Source organism: Pongo pygmaeus, chromosome 16, assembly GCF_028885625.2.
Source record: "Pongo pygmaeus isolate AG05252 chromosome 16, NHGRI_mPonPyg2-v2.0_pri, whole genome shotgun sequence".
NCBI lineage: Eukaryota > Metazoa > Chordata > Mammalia > Primates > Hominidae > Pongo > Pongo pygmaeus.
In genome coordinates, this window is record NC_072389.2 from 25,509,142 (window position 1) to 25,524,867 (window position 15,726).

Genomic DNA, 15,726 nt, shown 5'->3' on the forward strand with positions numbered 1-15,726 from the left:
TGTATGATTTCTGAATTAAATGTATTTCATGTCTTAAACTTCTGAATTGTTTGTTCTCTCATTTTCCATGTTGTTAAGGAAAATAAGAGGCTAAGTGAGACGTATTAAATTTGCATGTAGTTTCTCAGATCAGGATAAATGCTAATCTGTTGCAGAACGGGACTCTGCTCTTGCTTCACCCAGGATGCGTTTCCTAGTTCCTTCCTAGAGTGGGGCCATACCCTACTCCAGCCCTCCAGACCCAGCTCGCTGCTCTGACATGATTCCACCAGACTGTATTCCAGCTGTCCTACCTAGACCTAGATATTTTCTTTGTTTTTTGTTTTGTTTTGTTTTGAGATGACGTTTCACTTGGTGGTCCAGGCTGGAGTGCAGTGGCGTGATCTCAGCTCACTGCAACCTCCGCCTTCCAGGTTTAAGCGATTCTCCTGCCTCAGGCTCCCAGGTAGCTGGGATTACAGGCGCGTGCCACCACACCTGGCTAATTTTTGCATTTTTAGTAGAGACGGGGTTTACCGTGTTGGCCAGGCTCGTCTCGAAATCCTGACCTTGTGATCTGCTCACCCCAGCCTCCCAAAGTGCTGGGATTACAGGTGTGAGCCACCACACCCAGCCAACTTTTTTTTTTTATTAAAAAACTTATATGAAATTTATTTTATTGTGGTATCTAGTTCAGTAAATTTTGACCTCTATAGATTCATGTAACCCCCATCATCATCAGGATGGAGAATTTTCATCACCCCAAAAGCTCCCTTGTGCTTCTCCTTTTTATCACATGTTCCCTGGCCTCGTACCCTGGCAACCACTGATCTGTTCTCCATCAGTATAGGGTATTCTTTTTGAGAATGTCATGTGAGTGGAACCATATTTTAAGTAATGTTTTGAAACCATCTTCATTTACTCCTAGTTAGATGTATGAGATTTATTGTTGTTCCGTGTATTAATAGTTCTTTTTATTGCTGAATGGTATTTCATTTGGAATACCATTTCATTTGGCTAAGACATCTTCCATGGGAAGATGTGATTGGCTTGTTTGAATAACTCTGGGCCGGCAGGGATGAGCAGGCTGGGGTCGGGTCTCTGCGATAAGGAGAGTTGTTTGGCTTTGGGATCTTATCCGTGGGAGCAGAGCTCGGGGGAGACCTTGTGGTTAGGCCATTTGAGGCTTTCTTGATTTTACCGACGTCAAGGCAGCACGTAATATTTAGCCTTAATTTCAGGCCACACAAGACATTCTTCTATATCTACTTTCTGTGGCACTTTTGAAACGGTTTTGTCCTTAGAGTTTAGCGGTTGATTATGATGTGCCTCGTCATGGCTTCCTTTGGATTTATCTTGTCTGGGCTTTGCACAGATTCTTCAATCTGCCTAGGTTTGTGTCATTCGCTGAACTTAGGAAGTTTTCAGCCATTAGTTCTTTAGATATTGTTTTCAGCATTGTACCTTTTCTCTCCTGTTATTAACCTGCGGTGTCTGTCCTAATTCTAGGTAGTTAGTTTCAGAATTGAATTGCACTGTGGGACACACAGCTGGGTGTCGCAGAGAACTGGAGAATTGCTTGGTGCAAAAGTCCATACATTTGGTGTCAGAAGTGTTGTAAACAGAGGAACTGTTTCCTTCGAGATTTTTAGATAGTCATTATTTGTAATCTGGATGGGACATTGTCTTTCACCGATTGAGATACATTTTTCTAATTATGTTGTTTAGACATTTAGTCACAGCCTTCTGTGATGGAAGGTGTTTAGACTTCAAGGGTAAGGTTAGTTCTCTCTTCTCTTTGCTTACTATGTAAGGAGTTTTATGACAGTTGTTTTTGACTGAAACTTTACATTGTCAGTGGCCTAAAGTCATTTTTCTCAGCTTTTCCTTTGTGTCCCAGTGCTCTTGAATGATGCTATCAGTGACAGTGACAGTGCATAGCAGTGCTTCCCAGTTGGCAGTGGAGTAGGGCCTTGTAAAGAGTTAAAAGATTTTTGAATCGTACTCCTTTTCTACACCCTCCCTTTTCCCATGGATACACAAGCACTGGGACTCACTGGATAAAAGCAATTGGTGTGAAATTGAAGTAGGTAAATATCAAAGACTAAGTTTCTCAGTTGTGAAATCTACTAGGAAGTTAATGAAATATGATTTTGGAAGACAGGCTTTAAATAATTTGATATATTGGTTTCTTTTTTTTTTTTTTTTTTTCAGATGGAGTCTTGCTCTTTTGCCCAGGCTGGAGTGCAGTGGTGCCATCTCGGCTCACTGCAAGCTCTGCCTCCCGGGTTCATGCCATTGTCCTGCCTCAGCCTCCCGAGTAGCTGGAACTATAGGTATCCACCATCATACCTGGCCAATTTTTTGTATTTTTAGTAGGGACGGGGTTTCACCGTGTTAGCCAAGATGGTGTCCATCTTCTGACCTCATGATCCACCCACCTCGGCCTCTTAGAGTGCTGGGATTACAGGCGTAAGCCGCCACTCCCGGCCGATTTATTGGTTTGTTTATGAAAATTATACTGGATCTGTTAGAGGTATGATTGATGTATTTTATTTTTAAGTTGTCAAACATACAGTTAATGATGTTGTAACTTCGGGGAGGGACATTTGCAGAGACTGACTAATGGTATGACATTCTGAAAAGCGATTACAGATGAAAAAAATTTTAATTCTGCAGATGATAGTGTCGAATCAAGTGGAACAAAGAAAGAAGATCTGGATGACAAAGAGAAAAAAGATGAAACTCCTGCACCTGTATATAGGGCCAAGTCAATCCTGGAGAGCTGGGTGTGGAGTAAGCAACCAGGTAATCTTTGATCAGAGATAGAAATTAGTGTAGACATTTTGCCTCCAGATCCTCAGGTGGTTTTAGAAATTGGTTCTCTAATTCTGTAGGAGGAGGTAGATACTGGCATAGTCTTACACGTCATTGAAACTGGAAAAGATAGCTAGATATTCTCCTACTCATGTTTTGGATAATGAGATAAATTATTTTATGCTTCACACACTTGGAGTATGTCGTCTACTGTAATAGCATCTGAATGAATAAATACATTTCTGTGAGTTAATTGTATACTTTAAAAATCTCTGAAAAATTTGAGTAGCAAGTCTCAGAAACTTGATTCTAAATATTAAAAATATATCCTTCCTTGGGAGGGAGCATGTAGTAAATGTGTTAGTGTGATTGTAAGCATGCTGTCTTTCTAGAGGTCGCTTTGTTCCTGCATCCACTGTTTTCATTTCAGGGATGTTCATGGAATGCCAGCCACCAAAGGGCCAGGAAGCATCCCCCTGCAGGACCAGAACTTGGCCCTGGCCATCCTGCTGGAGCTGGCTGTGCAGAGAGGCACGTTGAGGTGAGGGCTGCCGCAGACTGGGAATGCTTCGGGGAAGCACCTCTGTGTCCAAATACCTGTTGCATTGTGTGCATTTCACTGAATCGTGTGTGACCGCAGCAGATGTGGTGCTCTGTAACCAGAGAACCATGTCCCAGAGCTCGCTCTCTCTTTACCTTTTTTTCACTTCCTTTTTTATGCTCAGTTTTCTAGCCTGGGAACTGTTCTTTTTTTTTTCTTTCAGTTTTCCTCATTTAATTATTTTTATTCCGAGTTTAAGATCCTAGAACTTCCATGTAAACGTGCTCTTTGAGCTTCTTAACTGGTCTTTCCTATCAGCAGAAGGCAATGACTTGTGCTAAAATCTTGGTGTCAATTCAGTGATTTAATTACCATGGCTTTACTTTCATTTCCTTTCATATCCCAAGTATTGCTTCACTTCTATCTAGCTGTTTGCTTTTATTTTTGATCAACCATGAAAAAAAAAAGTTAACCTGTTTTTACTAAGAATAAATATGTTTTCTCCTTTAGCCAAATGTTGTCTGCCATCCTGTTGTTGCTTCAGCTGTGGGACAGCGGAGCACAGGAGACTGACAATGAGCGTTCCGCCCAGGGCACCAGCGCCCTGCTTTTGCCCTTCTGCAAAGGTTCCAGAGCATCATTTGCAGGAAGGATACACCCCACTCCGAGGGCAACAAGCATGTGAGTGTCATGATGGAACTTTGTGTTTAGGTGGCACTCGAGTCTAGTTATTTTTAAAGCAAGACCAGCGTGCGTGTCCACGGCAGTGTTTTTCTCTGGCGTGTGTGTGTGTGTGGTGGTAACAGCAGCGAGTCAGATAAGACAGGTTGGGAAGCCACTTGTTTGTGGAGAAGACTCAGATCAGTGAGCACCGACTCCCTTGTCAGCACAGAACCAAGCTTGAAACACGCACTTTTAAAACAATACCAGAAAAGAACAATGAAAATAGTGACTTGCTTTGTTGGCCCTTCCTATGTACTGGGCTCTGTGCAGGGTGTGTCACCTGAGCTGTCACTCTGTTTAGTACCAGCTCCCCCCTTAACAGGTGTGGACGCCGAGCTGGGGGAGGAGCAGGCGTGTGGGGCCCTGGGCGTAAACCTCCAGGACTGCTGGTCTTTACAGGTCAAGTACAAGTTGGATTTTGTGTCTTTTTGGGAAAGTCTTAGGCATTTCAATATCATGCCTTGTTTTAATTTTTCTATTATTTGGTAGTCTTTAACCTAATGATAATAGGGCTCTTCTGCCTTTAGAAGAATTAGAACTATGATTTAATTTGCAAATGAAAGTAGGTGTTCTCCAGAGTGGGCAACGTTTAGATTAAAATAAAGGTTTTGGTTTTAGATTTCAAGGCCAGCTTGAGATGCTGTGCTGGGTTCCCACAGAGGTGCTTCTGCCTTTCTCCGGGGGTCCTAGGCCTGTAGGGTGGTTTGCTCATGTTAGTAATCTGTGTGGATTCAACTTACCTGTGGTATCATAAATGTATACATGCACAGTCAATGTTGTGTACATGTATACCGCAAATTTAGACATTTACACAGTTTATGTGCTGCACAAATACATAGCTGTATAGTATAACTGTATCATCAGCATTTCATTTGATGGGTCAAATGAGTCAATACCAAAATATAAAGAGTGGGTAAAGGCTAACTGTGTTACTTTAATTTTTCCCACCATTTCTGAATGTTTGTTTACTTTTCCCTTCTAGCTTTTGTCTGGCCCTCTGAGCCCCAGTGAGAGTTTCCTGAGGTACCTCACCCTTCCACAAGACAACGAGCTTGCCATTGATCTGCAAGAAATGGCAGTTGTTGTCTTGGCCCATTTAGACCATCTGGCTACACCCTGTAGATGCCTCCGCCATGTAGCTCTCCAACATCTCATAAGGTGTGTGTGCAAGAACCGTGTTCTCCATGTGTTTTGTAGCTAGTACCACTTGTAGGCTCTCATCCTGGGCCTGTGTGGAGACTTGCTTTTTCTGGTATTGGTAGCGGGAGCTGGCCTGTGGTTTTTAAATGTGTTTGCAGTTGAAGGTGTTATCCGTGTTGAGAGTGAATGATGAGCAAGCTGAGGCACACAGGCCTGGGGACCCAACCTGGGGGCCCAGGTTCCAGGTTCAGTTGGCACAGCCCCAGAGAGCTCCCCTTTATGCACAGCCCCAGGCCCTCCCACCTTCTGCAGGGGGTTCCACAGCCTTCTTTATACTCTGAACGTGGGCTGTCTTAGTATGTAATGCTGGTTATAGTAGTGACAGTATAATTATATATTATATCTGTTGTGTAATAGTAATGGTAATAGTAGTGATTTGCATGTGTGGAGCACCTGTAGGGTGCAGGCCCGCTGAGGACCCCATGCACACTGTTGTATCTCATTATGTCAATGAGAAAACTGCCTTTGCTAATGGTAGTGAACTTTGTCAGTGTAGAACAGTAATCCTAGTTTTGAATGCAGATTTTGCTAACATTTTATTTCTAGTATGAAGAGCATTTATTTTGTTTTACAGTCATTAAAAAAAAAAGGAATACAGTCACATGGTTCAAAAATCAAACCTAGGCAGAGACACACTGTTGCTTCCCCACCCACCCCTTCCACCCATTTCCCACCTGCTGCCTCTGACTTTTCAGTCTCCTCGGTAACCTCCTTGTTCTCTGGAATGAGTACGCTAGTGGTAGCATGTTGCATTACTTGTGCTGCTTGTTTTTTTTAACTAACCATATATACTGGAGTACTTTATCAGAGTGTCGCTCTTTGTTTTCATAAAGCAGCTTAGTCTTCAGTGTGTGGATGTGTCTTTTATGTATCTTTCTTTAGTGAGTCTCTTATTGGTGGACACTTGGGCTTATTGCCACAGTGTTGCTATACAAATAGTGCTGAGGGTCGGGTGTGGTGGCTCACGCCTGTAATCCCAGCACTTTGGGAGGCCAAGGTGGGTGGATCACCTGAGGTTGGGAGTTGGAGATCAGCCTGGCCAACTTGGAGAAACCCCATCTCTACTGAAAAATACAACAGTTAGCGGGGCATGGTGGTGCATGCCTATAATCCCAGCTACTCGGGAGGCTGAGGCAGGAGAATCCCTTGAACCTGGGAGGCAGAGGTTGCAGTGAGCCGAGATCACACCACTGCATTCCAGGCTGGGCAACAAAAGTGAAACTCCATCTCAAACAACAACAACAACAACAAAAATAGTTCTGCAAGGCCTGACCTGGAACACATGTCCTCCATGTGTGCACGCATGTGTGCCTGTGCACATGCACAGGTGGGGATGCATCTAGTGTGGGCTGGTTGTCACCAGATTGCTCCTGTACATCTTGATTTCTCTCACCACCAATAGGGCTGCTGGCCTCCCAGCCTTGTGTGTGGGCTTTTGGGATTTTGCCTGCTAAAGCACAAAGTGGTGACCCCGATATAGTTTGAGCATTTTAAAATATATTAGTATTTAAGGGCCATTTATACTACTTTTTAATGGGCTCTGTTGAAATGCAATGGAAATGGAAAAATAGCCTGTTCAAGTTGCTTCATTATACCTGTTAAATGCGGTAATACGGCGTCGTATGAGATGGGGTTTCACTGTGTTAGCCAGGACGGTCTCGATCTCCTGACTTCGTGATCTGCCCGCCTCGGCCTCCCAAAGTGCTGAGATTACAGGCATGAGCCACCGTGCCTGGCTGATTGGATTATTTTAAAGCATAACTCTGTCTTTAAAACATTTTAAGGCATTTTACCTCTTAAGGATTTAAAAAAAAACTCTACAATATCATTATCCTGTCTGTAAGATTAACAGTGATTCCTTAACCTAACATGCGGCCCATGTTACATTTTCCTGGACTATCTCAAAAATGCCTTTTTTAGGTGGTAATTTTGAATTACGACCTGAGCACGTTCTCTGTGTTGGCATTGCTTGACATATGCTTCTAGTCTCTTTCTCCAAACAGCATGGCTCCAGGCCCTCCTCTCCCTGTCTCTGATCATACCGTTTTCTTTTTCAAAAAAGCAGGTTGGTTATTTTGGAGAACTTCACATTTTCTGAGTTTGGTTGATTGCTTTCTCTTATTCTAGACCAACATGTTCTTCTGTTAGTTCCATTAATCTGCTGGTTAGATCTAGAGGTTTGGTTGGATTTGGATTCAGTCTCGTTGGGGTGGTGTTATGTCTGGAGTCATGCTGCCTGCTTTCTGTTGGCTCAGGAGGCCTGTAGTGCTCGGTGGCTCCCGCTTTAGTTCTGTGAACTAGACCAGGGAATTCATGTGCTGCGTGTCCTCTATAAAATCCCCACCAACCTTGCCCTCTGCTGTCTGGTTAGCAGGAGGTACAATGTGTACAGGAAGGACATAGTCTAAGCTTGACTTCTTGAACTGCCACCTCCCTTTAACTATTTTTGGTAATATTGAGTTGGTATCCTAGCACTTGCATAGGTGACCACCACTCAGGTTTTCTTTTTTTGAGTATTTTTATGAAATAATAGACTTTTATTGATTTGGTGTTTCTTTTCTTTTTTAGCTTTTTCCCTCTAATACACACATTTAAAGGCGTAAATGCCCTCAAGCATGCATTTAGTTGTATGTCACCAATTTTGATCTGCAGTATTTTGATTATTAATTGAACACATTTTCTAATTTTCATAGTCATTTTTTCTTAGAATTTTGGGTTACTTATAAGTGTATTTTGTAATTTTCAAATATGTGAATGAATATTTTTATTTTCTGTATATACAGAGTCATTTTTATTTTATTTTGAATGAATTTTTGAAAACCTATTTCTAATTTAACTGCATTGTAGTCAGCACACATGCTCTGTAACTTTATTTCTTTGAAATCTGTTGAGATTTGCTCTGTGGCCTGGCATGGCCAGATTTGATATTCATGCTGTCTAGATTTTTTTTTAAAGCATTCTATATTTAATAGAATTTGTATGTGTGGTATTAGTTTCAGAGCTAGATATGTATTTCTCCCATTGTGATTGTGGATTTGTTTATTTCTGCTTGTAGTTCTTTCACACAGTTTGTTCTTTTCATTTTACCTGTTGATTGATCGATGGACTGATTCTGGTTTCTGTATATACAGAGTCATTTTTTACAGGTCAGAACTGTAGAAATAATGAGGAAGTGACACTTATACGCAAAGCTGATTTGAAGAACCATAATAAAGATGGAGGCTTCTGGACTGTGATTGACGGGAAAGTATATGATATAAAGGACTTCCAGACACAGTCGTTAACAGGAAATAGTATTCTTGGTAAGATTACACTTCTTATTTCCTGGTTAAAAGTTACAGCCTGTATCATTCTAAGCAGAGTATTTGGCTTATAAATGATTTCTTTAGTTTTGTGCCAGCCCCCGCATACTTTAATGTATCTGTGGCTTTGGTGTCTGTCTTATCAACAAATTGAGCACATTTGAAGAATTTGCTTTCATTATGCATTTTTGTTTTAATACTTGGAACTCATTTCAAGTTCTGAGTCGGCCCAGGCAACCCTGGGAGACAGTGGGAGGTCATTATACTCTGGTAACCCTCACTTTTGAGTTAAGCGCCTAACTTATTTCCTACTCACTATTTCTCCTACAGCTCTCCAGGCAAGCTGAATTGAACTCATGTTGCTTTTTCTCCTTTTGTTTCAGCTCAGTTTGCAGGGGAAGACCCAGTGGTAGCTTTGGAAGCTGCTTTGCAGTTTGAAGACACCCAGGAATCCGTGCACGCATTTTGTGTTGGCCAATATTTGGAGGTGAGGCTGTATGCCTTGAATGATGCAGAGGATAGCAGGGGATACCCTCTGTGTGTTTGTGATAGGAATATTTGGATCTAGAAGTACTGATATCTGGGTCTTTTGGGGGGCATTAGGGATAAATATAAAAATCCTTTAGAAGTTTTGTCATAAATGAATTTACATTTATTCATGTTAAGATCTGTGATGTACTGGTCTTGAAAGATTGTTTTTTAAATGTTCAATTTGTGAGAAATATAGACAGTTTTCCACAAGAAAAGAGGTTACACTTTGGTCTTATGTAGAAATTTGGAATGGCTTATTATCTTGAGGTGTGTATTTTTTGGGAAGAACTATGTGGAAGTGTAATTCTTTACAATAGAAATTTGTCCTTACTATGTATTCACAAACACATAGAATTTATATATTGGGATTAGCTTTCCAGGTATCTGCAAGTAATAAAATGTATTAAATGCCATTAGGGCAGGGCTTAAAGCATTTTATGAAGGGGAGAATTAACTTTGCTGTAAATATCTTCTGTGACTGGAAAAGTTGAACTCTTGCTTTTTTCAGAGTTTGATTTTTGTCAGAATAAATTTCATTTCCTCTACATGTGTGGTCACAGTCCACTAATACTTGTCATCGAATACTTGTCATAGTTTTGTTGCCCAGTGGGTTATTTATTCATGTAACAATTCATTATACTTTCTGAAGCATGGTGTACAGTCACTTTGGAAACTGATTCCTAAGGAATATTCTAGCCAAATCACGTATCTGTGCTTTAGTTTTTCTACAGTAGGGCTATGCGGTTGCTGCCTGCTTTATTGGGCATGTGGGTTTATGTGGTATCCGCTGTTACTTGGGCACAGCAGCATCAACTCATTACACTATGGGGAGGCAGAACGCCCAGAGCATCCCTGGGCTCACATGGCGGTACAGTTGCAGGACAGAGCTATCCTTTTGGTTTTATGTTTTTAATTAATTCTGTTTCCTCAGATTGATGATGAAATTTATTTTTCCAGCCTGACCAAGAAGTTGTCACCATACCAGATCTGGGAAGTCTCTCTTCACCTCTGATAGACACAGAGAGGAATCTGGGCCTGCTTCTCGGATTACATGCTTCCTATTTAGCAATGAGCACACCGCTGTCTCCTGTCGAGATTGAATGTGCCAGTAAGAAAATCTTTGCTTTTTGCTGATTAGCAGATTATTTTTTTTGAACTGTAAGTGCCATTAAGAGTGGGAGAGGGCCAGGCACAGTGGTTCATGCCTGTAATCCCAGCACTTTGGGAGGTTGAGGCATGTGGATTGCTTGAGGTCAAGAGTTTGAGACTAGCCTGGGCAACATGGCAAAACCCCATCTCTACAATATACACAAAAATTATCCAGGCATGGTGGCACATACTTGGAGTCCCAGATACTCAGGAGGCTGAGGTAGGAGGATCGCTTGAGCCTGGGAGGTTGAGGTTGCAGTGAGTCATGATCATACCACTGCACTCCAGCCTGGGTGACAAAACAAGACTCTCTCTTTAAAAAAGTAGGAGATGGCCAGGCGGTGGCTCATGCCTGTAATCCCAGCACTTTGGGAGGCTGAGGCGGGTGGATCACCTGAGGTCAGGAGTTCGAGACCAGCCTGGCCAATGTGGTGAAACCCCATGTCTACTAAAAATGCAAAAATTAGCTGGGCGTGGTGACAGGTGCCTGTAATCCCAGTTACTCAGGAGGCTGAGGTAGGAGAATTGCTTAAACCCAGGAGACAGAGGTTTCAGTGAGCTGAGATCGCACCACTGCACTCCAGCCTGGGTGACAAGAGTGAGACTCCGTCTCAAAAAAAAAAAGGAGAGGAGTATTCAACACAGCTGATGACGTTAAAAAAAAATAATAAGAAGGATAGTGAGACTGAATCAGGTAGAAACAGCTGTGAGTGGCTGTTATTTGCCCTCATGGTCTGTTGCTGCAGAGGAAGCTAAAAAGTGTGCAGGAATGTCTACCCGTCTACCCTGTGGTGTTCTCACGTATTGCAGCCTCTGCCTGATGGGCTCAGCATGGCTTTTTTCTGCCTGAATGCCCAGAAATTGCACAGAATGTGGATCAGCTGTCCTCTCAGGGAACAGCATTCTACTTGAGGCCTGTGTTTTTACCAGACCAGGCTCAAGTCAGTTATAGTTCAGGATGGCAGCCTTTGTAACCACCTAAAATAATAAGCTTCTTCCTGTCTCCTAAGATGGGTTTACATTTTCCTTCATGTAGTTGTGCATTTCCCATCTGTCTGTCTGTCTGTCTGTCCATTGAGCAGCTTCTGTTGAGCAGTTGCCTAGTGCCGTTACCATATGAGGTGTTCAGGATGCAGTGATGGATAGGACACGCCTCTGCTTTCTGGTGCCGTTACCGTGCGAGGTGTTCAGGATGCAGTGATGGATAGGACATGCCTCTGCTTTCTAGTGCCGTTACCATGGGAGGTGTTCAGGATGCAGTGATGGATACGACACGCCTCTGCTTTCTGGTGCCGTTACCATGCGAGGTGTTCAGGATGCAGTGATGGATAGGACATGCCTCTGCCTTCAGCTGCTGCTTGTTGATGAGCCAGCATTCTAAGCAGGTCACGTTACAAGGTGGTGAATGGTGAAATGGAGAGGTTCATACGTGGTTCTGGGAGAAGAAAGGCTTCACATTGGCAGCAGTCCTGAAATTGTGTGAGGGAGCATTCTGGGCAGAAAACGCAGGAGTGTCAAGGGCACTGCTGAGAGGAGCAGGGCTTTCCTGCTGCTTGCGAGAGTGGGTGTGGCAGAGGCTTGCGGGGAAGGAGGATCTTGGTGTCCACACAGCCCCCTGATGGGTGGACCTTTGTGCAGTGCTGGGCTGCCTGTGGTGTCCTGTGAGGGGTCTGCTTCCCTCCGTCCTCCTCAAGGCTCATTGCTTGCCAGAAGATGGGCTTTGTTTACATTGGCAAGGAGGGCAGGGCTGGCGAGCTCCAGGGCAGAGGGTGCCATGGGCCCTGGCAGGTGGGTCCGATCCACGGGAGGATCAGAGGCTTATCTTGGAGCAGTAAGGAGGGGCGGTCCTGTGCTTAAAGAGAGAGGGCCAGAGAGAGTCGGCATTGGATTAGTGTTTCAGGAGAATGAATGTGGTGGGTTGGGGAATGCTCCTGAGTGCTCTAAAATCTAAATGTCCAGTAAAAGAACACTAAGTGCATGCCCGCTTTGATTGCTTGGATTTGGAGCAGTATTTGATAACACAGATCCTTAATAGAGATCTGTAGTGGTGCACATACTAATTTTGTGTGTATGTGCCACTCCCTCAAGTGACCATAAGCAGTTGTAATTAACATTCGCACTGGCCGATCCCGTGCCTGGCACCACGCACAGGTCTCCTTTCCAGTCCGTCGGCCCTCCCATCTCCAGGGATCTATCCTTCATTAAAGATTGTGTGTTTGTTAAATATTTTCTCCTTTTCGTTCCTTTATAAGTGCTCTAGGAATACGTAGCTTACCCTGAGGATGTAATTCTTTGTAGAAATCCTTCAGATGTGCTGTTCCCTGCCTGGATACTCAGCGTCTGGGTCTTATTTCTCATCTTAGCTCAGTTGTTGCTTCCACAAGTCCCTTACTGACCCTCAGAATAGCGGTGGTCTGTCTTCCAGTCTCCCTGGTACCCCCATAGTCATCCATTGCACATAGTTTTGGACTTGAAATCCTGTGATTAATTGTGTCAGTGGTGCCCTTTGCTGCCTTCCTTGTTAGAATGTGCACCTCAGTCTTCACACGGTATCTGTGGAACCAGGCAGCTGCAGGCAGAGCACAGGTATCCAGTGAATGCTGGACTGGAACTACGATCCTGAGTTCTGATGCCATGCCTGAGGCGCGTGGAATCACCAGAAAGTGTGTTCACGTAGATAGAGGAATTATAAGTCAACCTGTTTAAACATCTTAGGTGGAGCTCTTTCATATGAATGATGCTGAATTTCACCTTCTAAATTGAGTGTTCAGTTGAGCATCTTTTTTTTTTAATAGTATTTATTTTGAGTTGTGCACTTGAGTTTCTCTTTCATGTCTGCATGTGCATTTTCTAGAATGGCTTCAGTCATCCATCTTCTCTGGAAGCCGCACACCAGCCAGATCCACTACAGCTACAAAGAGGAGAAAGATAAGGACCACTGCAGCTCCCCAGGGGCACACCTGCCAGCAAATCTCGACTCTACTCCCACAGATGGGCTCTGGGGGACCATTCCCAGGCATTTCTGCAAGCCATTGCAGACAATAACATTCAGGATCACAACGTGAAGGTGAGCTAGGCCTGCCCCCACTGCCACCTCAGTGCTCTGTTTATCTGAGGACTTTGACATAGGAATACTTATGTGCTCTTTGGTTAACACAGCACAGACTTTGTTTCATGTATTATCTGGAGGGTTTTGAGGTGAGAACCTGATTGTGTTAACATGCTAGCGAGGCTTCAGAAGCATTACTGACTGCAAGTGCATCAGAAGCTGTGGCATGTTTAAGATTTGTGAAGACTCACTGGGTGGCTCTGAGGTTACCTCCAGCTGTTTCTGTTGCAGGACTTTTTGTGTCAAATAGAAAGGTACTGTAGGCAGTGCCATTTGACCACACCGATCATGTTTCCCCCCGAGCATCCCGTGGAAGAGGTCGGTCGCTTGCTGTTATGTTGCCTCTCGAAACATGAAGATTTAGGTAAGGAGCTCAATATCTGTGTACTTTAGCTACACTGCAGATCCCTCGACTAACCTGCAGTACATATTCATTCCTTCCCTGCCCTTCTTTTAAATGTCTTTTTACAGGTCATGTGGCATTATCTTTAGTTCATGCAGGTGCACTTGGTATTGAGCAAGTAAAGCACAGAACGTTGCCTAAGTCAGTGGTGGATGTTTGTAGAGTTGTCTACCAAGCAAAATGTTCGCTCATTAAGGTGATAGATTTTAATTCTTTTTATTCTGTGCTTTGCAGACAGTTGCTGAAATATTTGTTGTTAAAGTTGTCTTTTCCTGGTTAACTTTGCAGACTCATCAAGAACAGGGCCGTTCTTACAAGGAGGTCTGTGCTCCTGTCATCGAACGTTTGAGATTCCTCTTTAATGAATTGAGACCTGCTGTTTATAATGACCTCTCTATAATGTCTAAGTTTAAATCGTTAAGTTCTTTGCCCCGTTGGAGGAGGATAGCTCAGAAGATAATTCAAGAATGAAGGAAAAAGAGAGGTGAGAATGTAAAAGGACAGAAGATACTATTAAAGCATGTGCTTCACCCTGCCTCACTGGACCTGTGATTTCAGAGTGAAGTTTCTCTACTGTTGATTCCATGTGACATTTCTACCTGCTGCCATCATTTTTATGTATAGTTATGATTAAATACAGAAATCTCGCTTATTTTTCCAAGCAATCAGACAATGAGGCAGATTAGGAATTGAGTGTGGTATGATTTGATTACTAGTAAATTGATGTTGAAAATGTAAATAATCTTTGCTAAATTGATGGGAACAAGGAAGTATTTTTATTTTATTAGTTATCCTGGTAATGAGATATAATGGGAACATTTAAACTTATTGCCGTTCTTCTAAAGAAATGTTTTTTGTTTGGAAATATTGAGTATTCTGATATATGGAGAATTATAAAGGGAAGCTAAAAGAGTTACTGACATTTTCCTGGAAGTAGCTGTGTAAGGGTACAGAAAAGTCTTTTTGCATTAAATCCAAATTTGAATAAAAATGCTTAGAAATTATAAAATAGTTTAGAATTTAGTCACTTGTGATTATAAATAAACTACAGAAATTTCTGATTATATCCTTTTTTTATTTCTTTGAGACGGAGTCTTGCTCTGTCGCCAGGCTGGAGTGCAGTGGTGTGATCTCAGCTCACTGCAACCTCCACCTCCCAGGTTCAAAGGATTCCCCTGCCTCAGCCTTCCAAGTAGCTGGGATTACAGGCACGCGCCACCACGCCTGGCTAATTTTTGTATTTTAGTAGAAACGGGATTTCACCATGTTGGCCAAGATGGTCTTGATCTCCTGACCTCGTGATCTTCCTGCCTTGGCCTCCCAAAGTGCTGGGATTACAGGCGTGAGCCACCGCGCCTGGCCTCTGATCATATTATGACTTATACTGATTTACTCACAAACCTGCTTATTGAACAGTATTAATTACTGAGTTTCTGATGGGTGTTTTGAACAATAAGCTTATGAAAGACTAAAGTGTTCTAGAAGCCATCCTAATTTGATTGTTCCTGAACAAACCCTACACCATAACAGCCTGTCTGGATCCGAGGGGTGCTCTGGATCAGGAAGTAACAGCAGTCACACTTCTGTGATTCCTTTAACCCAGGCACGCAGGAACTCAGCCCGGGCCCAGGAGACAGGCTGCCTCAGCATGAGGGAGAGAGACTCCACCATTTGCCATCTCATATCCGTGGGTGCTGAGCCCACACTGTCACTTTTAGAGTTTCTTGTGGGTTTATAGATTTATTGTGTGCTGTTTCAAGCTGGTTTTCTTTTTTTTGGAAATTAAGTAACTTGAAAAGATTAAGTGATTAATATTCCTGTTGCTGTGTCAGGGATCCCCGAGCCTTCTCTCAGGCTTGATGATTCACTAAAACGACTCAGAAGAGCTGTTATACTCACAGCTGTGTTTTTTTACCGCAAAAAGGATACAGATTAAAATTAGCAAAGGGAAGGGTGCATGGAGGGAAGTCCA

At 43.0% G+C, this 15,726-nt stretch overlaps 2 pseudogenes; both read left to right on the top strand.

Moving 5' to 3' along the window:
- Positions 1 to 2,482: 2,482 nt before the first annotated feature.
- LOC134738391 (E3 ubiquitin-protein ligase HERC2-like) lies at positions 2,483 to 5,213 on the top strand (annotated as a pseudogene).
- Positions 5,214 to 7,264: 2,051 nt separating this feature from the next.
- LOC134738205 (putative HERC2-like protein 3) overlaps positions 7,265 to 15,726 on the top strand; it is a 137,095-nt pseudogene continuing 128,633 nt past the window's right edge.